This window comes from Lontra canadensis, unplaced genomic scaffold, assembly GCF_010015895.1.
Source record: "Lontra canadensis isolate GAN:19392208 unplaced genomic scaffold, GSC_riverotter_1.0 scaffold19, whole genome shotgun sequence".
NCBI lineage: Eukaryota > Metazoa > Chordata > Mammalia > Carnivora > Mustelidae > Lontra > Lontra canadensis.
The window spans coordinates 6,492,128-6,501,143 of record NW_022631013.1 but is presented as its reverse complement, the minus strand read 5'-3'; positions in this window follow the sequence as shown (position 1 = coordinate 6,501,143).

Here is a 9,016-nt window from a genome sequence, read left to right as displayed (position 1 = left end):
TGAGCCACCCAGGCACCCCTAAAATTAATGGAGCTTAATCTTAAATGTGCTTCATTTCTACTGTCCCCTTCCAGGGCTCTGGAATGGGCTTTAATACTATGTTTATAGAAGTTTATATCTTGAAAAATTTGCAAAATTAAGTTATTGTAACCTAAGTTAGTTAATATCACTGCCTCTTTCCTCTCCAACTTTCACTGTCACAGGGTTCCTTCCTGTCAAATAATCAGCTTTGGAGTAGCCCTCATTATTGGGACCTAGCTAGAGGGAGGTTGAGCTGCAGATGTTTTATATTAGAAGGATAGTATCCATGATTCTCAGTCATTTCTTTGTAATTAGTTAATTTATTTATAGTCACCATGGTGTAGCAATTAAAAAAAAATCTAATTACAGCCAGTATATTCAACCACCTATTGTACCAACTCAGTTTTGTGTCCAATTTGGTTTTTATTTTATTTTGCTTAATGAGGGTCCTCAGAATTGTATAAACTTCATGACCCACAAAACCCTGGATGAAACATAAGTTCCAAAATGGAGAAGTTGGTAACCCACTCAGAGGGAAAGAACTGACCCCAAAAAATCAATGTGGTATAAAAACCAATACAATATGAGAGTATTAATATCTCTGGGCTGGGAATGAGGAGACCTAACTTTTTGTCTCAGAAGTGTAGGCATAATAATTTAATATAATAGACATAACTTTAAAGACATGTCTTTAAGCTGAGATATAGATGAACAGGAGGTAATGATAATGAGAGATGAAAGGAGGCTGAGAGCCTTTCAGGCAAGTGGCAAAGCATGAGTAACATCGGGAAGTGGCAGGGAGCATAGCTTATGAAAGCAGTGGTCTCCCAATTTAGTATGATTATGTACAATAAGCGGCTAAAAAATTTGACCACACTACTAATGTTTGTTTCTTTATCCATGAGCAGAGTACACATACCATTGTATTTGTATTATATGTATAATATAAAAATAACAAAAATATAAATGTTTCAATATTACATGAAGAGTACAGAAACCTTTCCATTCTAACAGCAACAACAACAACAAAAGAACACTGTGGCAAATAGATTATACATTTTTGTTTTTGAAAATCTTGGTTTAGTACTTTGTGATACAGTGATTAAAAGTCTTTCTATGGCCTGTTTATTTTGACTACTAATTTTAATGGCCATTATAGCTTCAAAACATAATAGTCCACAAAGGAGCATATCTAAAAAGGAAAATTACGTGATTAGCTAGACTTACAAAATTATGACTTCAATTTTACAATCTACTTGCCCAGTAAGCAGAAGTTTTTATTAAGAATTGCCTAGCAATTTGTGATTTCCTGGCATCAGTCAGTTGTCTAGAAAACTGATCAGCACGTGTTGAATATTCAATTTTTAACAAATGAATCTAAAATCCACAGAAATTCTGCATTTAAAAAATTCTCAGAGATTAGAAAACTTTGCCTCCAAAGAGGACATTTATAGGTGGTGCAATCACATAACTTCTGGCATCTATGTAATAATGATGGAAACACTTCCAAACATCTGTCTTCAAAAGAGCTGTATCCATAACAAGAGTTTCCTTAAAAGAGAGTATTATTAGCCGTTTCACTCACTGAAACATCAAAGTTCCTTCAAATAGGCTAGGAAACTTTGGTTGTAAAAAATGATTAGTAGGTTTGAAATTGAAGAGAACGATTTGACAGAAATGAGCACATTTTTTTGAAAAGGAAAACTTAGAAATTTGTCTTTATGTAGAACAACCCTTCAGAGAATTTCACCATGTGTTAACTAGCAATCTTTGGACATCAAAGAATATTTTGATAGTCACTGCCCATCTTATTTCCTAAGATCTATAAACACTCCATTATAAAAAGCAATGTTTTGAAAAACCAACCTCATGGGGCACCTGGGTGGCTCAGTGGGTTAACTCTCTGCCTTTGGGTCAGATGGTGATCTCAGGGTCCTGGGATCAAGCCCCACATTTGGCTCTCTGCTCAGCAGGGAGCCTGCTTCCCTCTGTCTCTGCCTGCCTCTCTGCCTACTTGTGATCTCTCTCTGTGTCAAATAAATAAATAAAATCTAAATAAATAAATAAATACCAATCTCAGTAAAACCTTACCAAAGGGTAAACCTATTTTTTTTTTTTTAAGAAAGCTTGTTTTGCATGAACTGCAGTGCTTTAAAATATTCTGGAAACGGACAAAAGAGTAAGAGTGAAGCCATATATCAGTGCAGGTTTACAAGCACCCTCTCCTCCCCAGAGAATTCCTCCATTCTGTAACAGAGTACCCTCTGACCAAGATATCAAGGGAGTAATCCTTACCAAAAATGTCAGTGAAGTCTACTTTAACAGTTTTGTAGATAAATATCAAAATAAATCCTAATATTTTCACCATCACCTCAATGTAATATCATCTTGTGACCTCCAGTGTCTTTCTTTATCTCATTTTGTACACCACTGCTCTGAAGGAACCAAAAGAATGTCTGGGAAGTTGGAGGGCAAAAGGTAAGGGGAGTAAGAGATGTGGCTGGTTGAGAAGGCAAGGGCAGAGTGTGTCCTGGTAGGACATGTTAATGATTACCTCATGAACAACAGGAGTGACAACTGACTACTGCACTTCATGAAATTTTTAGAAAATGAAAATGTACCTATCAGGTTGTTCTTTATTCTGTCTGTATTATTATTAATATTAATATTTGGGGTTAAGTTTTTTGAAAATGTTATAATAATTGTAGCTTCTTTTAAACTTTATTTTATTGTAGTCTGAACACATTAGATCCACCTCTAAACCAATGTATATGTGTCCAGTACATTACTGTCAACTGTACATATAAAGTTGTACAGCAGATCTCTAGAGCCTATCCATCTTCCTTAACTGAAACTCGATGCTCATTGATGAGTAACTCTGCATTTCCCACTTCCTTAGCCCCTGGCAACCACTACTCCACTCTTTGATTCTACGAATTTGACCATTTTAGACACCTCACACAAGTGGAATCATACAGTATTTGCATTCCTATTACTGACTTATTTCACTTAGCATAGCATCCTCAAAGTTAATCCATCTTGGCCCATACTGCAGGATATTTTTGCCTTCTTGAGGGATAAATAGTATTGCATTGCATGTATATGCCACATTTTCTTTATTCATTAATCTCTGTTTAAAGTGTTGGATTCCATAAAAAATGGAGCAGTCCTTGTTCTCTTCCACCTCAATGTTTTTTAAATTTTTAATCTTTGTAACACAAATGTCTGAAAACCACTAGTCCACATAAAATCTATGATCCGTTTTACTCTCTAAAATTTGGGGTTTAGGGGCATGTGGGTGGCTTAGTTGTTAGCTGTCTGTCTTCCGCTCAGGTCATGATCCCAGAGTCCCAGAATTGTGTCCCACATTGGGCTCCCTGCGCAAGCAGCGGACAGTCAGCTTCCCACTTTAACCCTCGCCCTGCTCGTGCCTTGTGTGCTCTCTCACTCTCTCTCTCAAATAAATAAATAAAATCTTAAATAAATAAATAAATAACAAATAAAATTCTGGGTTTATATACTTGGAAAAAAAGATTGAAGTCCATGTGGAATGAGCCACTGTGTTTTTGTTGTGGTTTAAGAATAGAAATAAACTGTCATTGTATAAAATGGCTACCTATCATTAAAGATGCCACATAAAGTTTTGTGTGCGTCCCAAGGGTTTGGACAACCAACAGATTACACCACTCTTTCTCGTCACCTTTCCAGCGGCTATTATGCTGGATATATTCTTAAATATCCTTCATCAAGTGTGCTGAAAATTACTTGAGGCTTTTAGAAAAGCAGAGTGTACCAATATAAAATATTCCAGAAAAAAAAAACTGAAATATGTACATACATTTCTCAGGTTTCCAAAAGCTGATTATTCTAAGAGTAAGAAGTCTTGGGAATTGAATGAAAGCCAGATTTCACTTTTTGCATGTTTACTCTCATATGGCAATGACTCTGTCAAGTATAGATATATTTATGGAACTTATTCTCTGGCATTATCTAGGAGAATAAAAAGCCCAAACATGCATGAAACTTGTTTTTATAGTAACTGATAGTTGTCAAGTTATCAACAAAAGCAAAAAAAAAAAGAAGAAAAAAAAAAAACTGGGGGCACGTGGGTGGCCCAGTGGGTTGGGTCTCTGCCTTCAGCTTGGGTCATGATCTCAGTGTTGTGGGATCAAGCCCCTCATCGGGCTCTCTGCTCAGTGGGGAGCCTGCTTTCCCCTCTCTCTCTGCCTACTTGTGATCACTCTCTCTCTGTCAAATAAATAAATAAAATCTTTAAAAAAAGAAACAACTGAACTATAAGGTTTGACTGGATTTTGTTTTAATAAATCCGTAAATATGATACTTCTTATAATAAACTTAGATATTAACATTAGCATTCATATTTGATGTTAAATTTTTCAGAGAGGTTATAGTAGTATAGTAATATAATAATCCCAGTAGGAAGATTTCATTTACACATAGCTAGAATGAGGTCTCATGCAACCAAGACCTCATTATTTTTACCAAGTTATTTGTGACATGTACTTATATAAATAATATCAGAGATAATTAAAAGTAAACCTCACTTGCCAAAAAGAGGTATTTAGAGTATAGTGTGCTTAATATCATTTTTATTTTATAAGAAGAAATATAGAAACCACTATGAATTGTCTATATTTTTTGTAGGTGCTTATGTTAATCTTAAACTGTGACTTTCACCAAGCTTTCACGGTTCCTGTCAAAGATTTTCCACAAACTGTGCCATGACTAAAATATAAACACTCAAATTTTTAAAAGGAGCACAAATTTGTGGTACAAAGAAATTTTTAAAAGGATAAACTTAGGCATTATTATTAGGTACAGTAATAAGATATGATAGGCCATATCTGGGCACATAGTTAAAAACCTACAGTAAGCTGTAAGCCCTCCTAATGTATTCCACTTCAAATTTCATCCTTTTAAAAAGCTACAAAAGAAAAAAAAATTTTTACCTTCTATATAATTGTGGACTCAAAAGACATTGCTTGGGGCACCTGGGTGGCTCAGTGGGTTAAAGCCTCTGCCTTCGGCTCAGGTCATGATCCCAGGTCCTGGAATCGAGCCCCGCATCGGGCTCTCTGCTCAGCAGAGAGTCTGTTTCCTCCTATCTCTCTCTGCCTGCTTCTCTGCCTACTTGTGATCTCTGTTTGTCAAATAAATAAAATCTTAAAAAAAAAATAAAAAAAAGACATTGCTTGTTAGCTTGTAGTAATAAAATACTTTAAACATATTAAAATATTAAGCATTGTAGAAGTAATATGTGTTTTGATTGTTATAGTCTATTCTCCTAAGCATTCAACTGGAAATCTTAAATTCTGTTATGAAAAAGCCTATGAATGCTCTAATTTTTCTAATGGAGAAGTAAACACAATAAAGTATAAGCAGTAGTTTTTAGCGGAAAATGAATAAAGTTTATTCATAACTTCATTAATTCAACTAAATTTATAATCACCCAGTTCATGCACTATACTCACTATTATATGTTCCATTTCCCAGGGAGATGAACTGTAAGTCTACTAACTCAATAGTTCTGAATAGTACAGAACATACTAGTTCTTTTTACTTAAGTTTCCCTTTTAAATGGAATATTTCAACATATTATAAATATAGGGGTAAGTATGTAGATATGAATAAGTATATCTATGAAAAATTATCTTATAAGCAAATCCCAAATTCTTTAGCATTTAAATTGTTAGAGCTTTCTAAACTTCAGATCCACAACAGCAAAGGTTCATACTATGTGAGGTTAGGACCAGCCCTAATGAGGATATGGAAAGTAAGAAGCAGAGTATCTTCTACCAAGGAGAATAGACATTTAAATGCTGAGTTTTTAAATGTTCTTCTATAGTCTTAATATAAAATTGATCTTGCCCTTGGATCATTATATTTTTCTCAAAATTTTAGGTACATTCTCCATCTAGTTCCAAACGATACAAGAATTGTCCTTCCATTTAGTCAAACTGATTTTTGTCTCTTCTGACCACAGTATTTTGAAGTACAAGACCTGCTTGAGGACTAGAAGATTGCTTAGTGGTAAAGTAAGTCTTTTTCAAAGTCAAGGAAATTTTAGCCATAAATAGGTTAAATTTCCATTCTTGATGATGCAGGCATCTGAACCAGCCAACTTTGATGCCTGTAAATACAGTATATCACCAGTAGTCATAAATTAAAGTGGACATGTAGGCTGTATAATTTATAATATAATTTTTCAGTCAAATGCTCTACCACTGAGCTGGAATTCAATTCCCATAGAGAAATATTTACGGCACTTAACACCAGATACATGCACAACCATAACCCCCGGTTCTGAGAACAGAAGAGTTTCTTAAGTTTTGTCCATGTTTTAAAAAATAAATGTCATCACTCAAATATAACTGCCTTCTCTGAATTTTCTATTCTGTTCCATTGATCTATGTGTCTGTTTTTGTACCAGTACCATACTGTTTTGATTACTACAGCTTTGTAATATAACTTGAACTCTGGAATTGCTCTTTTTGTTTGGTTCTTTCAAGACTGCTTTGTAGGGGTGCCTGGGTGGCTCAGTGGGTTAAAGCCTCTGCCTTTGGCTCAGGTCATGATCCCAGGGTCCCAGAATCAAGCCCCGCATCAGACTCTCTGCTCCGCGAGGAGCCTGTTTCCCCGCCCCCTCTGTCTGCCTGCCTCTCTATCTACTTGTGATCTCTGTCTGTCAAATAAATAAATAAAATCTTTAAAAAAAAAAAAAAAGACTGCTTTTTAGCAGCATTATTTACAATGGCCAAATTATGGAACAGCCAAATTGTCCACTGACACATGAATGGATACAGAATATGTGGTGTAGAGGTACCTGGGTGGCTCAGTTGATTAAGCAGCTGGCTACTAATTTCAGCATAGGTCATGATCTCAGGGTCCTGGGATTGAGCCTCCCTGTTGGGCTCCATGCTCAGCAGTGAATCTGCTGGAGATTCTCTCTCTCCCTCTCCATGTGTTGCTCCCCCAGGTTGTGCTCTCTCTCTCTCTCTCTCTAAAATAAACAAATTAATTAAAAAAATGTGTATAGATACAATAGAATATTACTCAACCATCAAAAAGAATGAAATCCTACCATTTGGAGCTACATGGGTAGAGATAGAGAGTATTATGCTAAGTAAAATAATTCAGTCAGAGAAAGACAAATAGTGTATGATTTCACTCATATGTGGAATTTTAGTAACAAAACAAGCAAAGGAAAAAGAGAGAGAGGAAAACCAAGAAACAGACTCTTAAATATAGAGAACAAACTGATGGTTACCAGAGGAAAGGTAGGTGGGGGGATGGGTGAAATAGGGGATGGGGATTAAGAAGTGCACTTGTCAGGATGGGCATTGGGTGATGTATGGAAATGTCGAATCACTGTATTATACACTTGAACTAATATAACACCGGATGTTAACTAACTGAAATTAAAATAAAAATTAATAAATGTTTTAAAAGTAACTGCCTTCTCAAAATTGGGAACAATATTTTGGTGGCTAAATCTAGTGACTTCTTATTGAAGTTCCTTTCTTAGCCTCTGTGAAGGCTCTGGAACTGTTGATTACCCCTTCTTTCTGTAAACTCTCTTGGCTTCCAGGATGTTACTCTCTTCTAGTCCTTTCTCTTCTTTGAACAGTCTTTCTCACTTCCTCTATTGCTATCTTCTTCTCAATATCCCTATTGAATTATATTTTATCTATTTTTCTGCTTTAGGGCTTAAGTAATAAATGCTGGCAACTTTATCGGTACACATTTTTTAGACTATACTACCTGAATATATTATAGGCACTTGTAATTCAATAGAACCCAAACTTGCCACATTATTCATCCTTCTCAACAGCCCTTCTTTCTGAGAATTGTTTAAAGACATTATCAAGCATCTAGCAGATTTTCCTTGTCTCTTTTTCTAGTTCATTACCCAAAAAATTTTATGTTGTATCTCTAATCCTCCGAGATCTGCAACCTGAAGGATTTTTCTAGAATACAAATCTAACTTTGTCACAAATCTGCTTAAAATATTTCAATTTTCCATCAAAGTATAAAGACAATTTCTGAAATCTTTAGTATGGAATTCAAGACTTTTCATAATGAAGCTCTCCTTTTCCTTCTCTCGATTGTATCCATTCACTCATTCATTCACCAATTTGTTTATCTCTGTCAAGCTATTAGGCACCAAGATTATAAGGTCAGAAATAATAAATACAGTACTTTCCCCATAGATCTTTTAAAGTTACCCACTTCCACTGTACCCACATGGACCGTTCTACCTCTAACAATGTCTTGATCTTTCAGGCATCATGCCTTTGCCTCTGAAATTTTCACTTACTTGATTGCCCTTGCATTCTCTGGCCATCTTATGGTGTTCTACTCATCCTTAGAGTAACTGAAATTGCAACCTCTTTCTTCAAATTTTAAGTAATTTCTCCTACTTCAGTTGTAGTAGAATGTTCTCCAAACTGCCTGTTAATTACTTAATATTATACCGAAACGAATAGGTAATATTGCGTTGACATATACTAACTATGTATTATAGAGACAAAAAGAAGGTCTTTGGAGTTAGTAAAATTCACTCTCAAGTCCTGACTCTGTCATCTATTATCTGTGTGATTTATTCTAGGAAAATTACTTAAACTGTCTGTGTTCCTCTTTCTCGGTATATGAAAAAGTTTTAATGGGTCTAGTTATATATCTTAATCTAGATACCTAAATTTATGTCTCTATCTCTGCAAACCCATTTACTGCTGTCATATATCTTTGATCAATGTATTTTATTTAAGGGCAAAGATTCTGATATGTAGATAATGTATATAGAGGTGATTCAAGGCATCTTATAAAATACATACCAGTACCCATATATGATTATACCCATGTCCCTGTCCTCAACAGTGTCCACTTTTCTTCATTAAGGTGGAGACATTAATAAGATTGGTTGGGTTAAATAACAAGCAGTGTTTATAACTAAATAGAACGTGTGCTTGTGTGG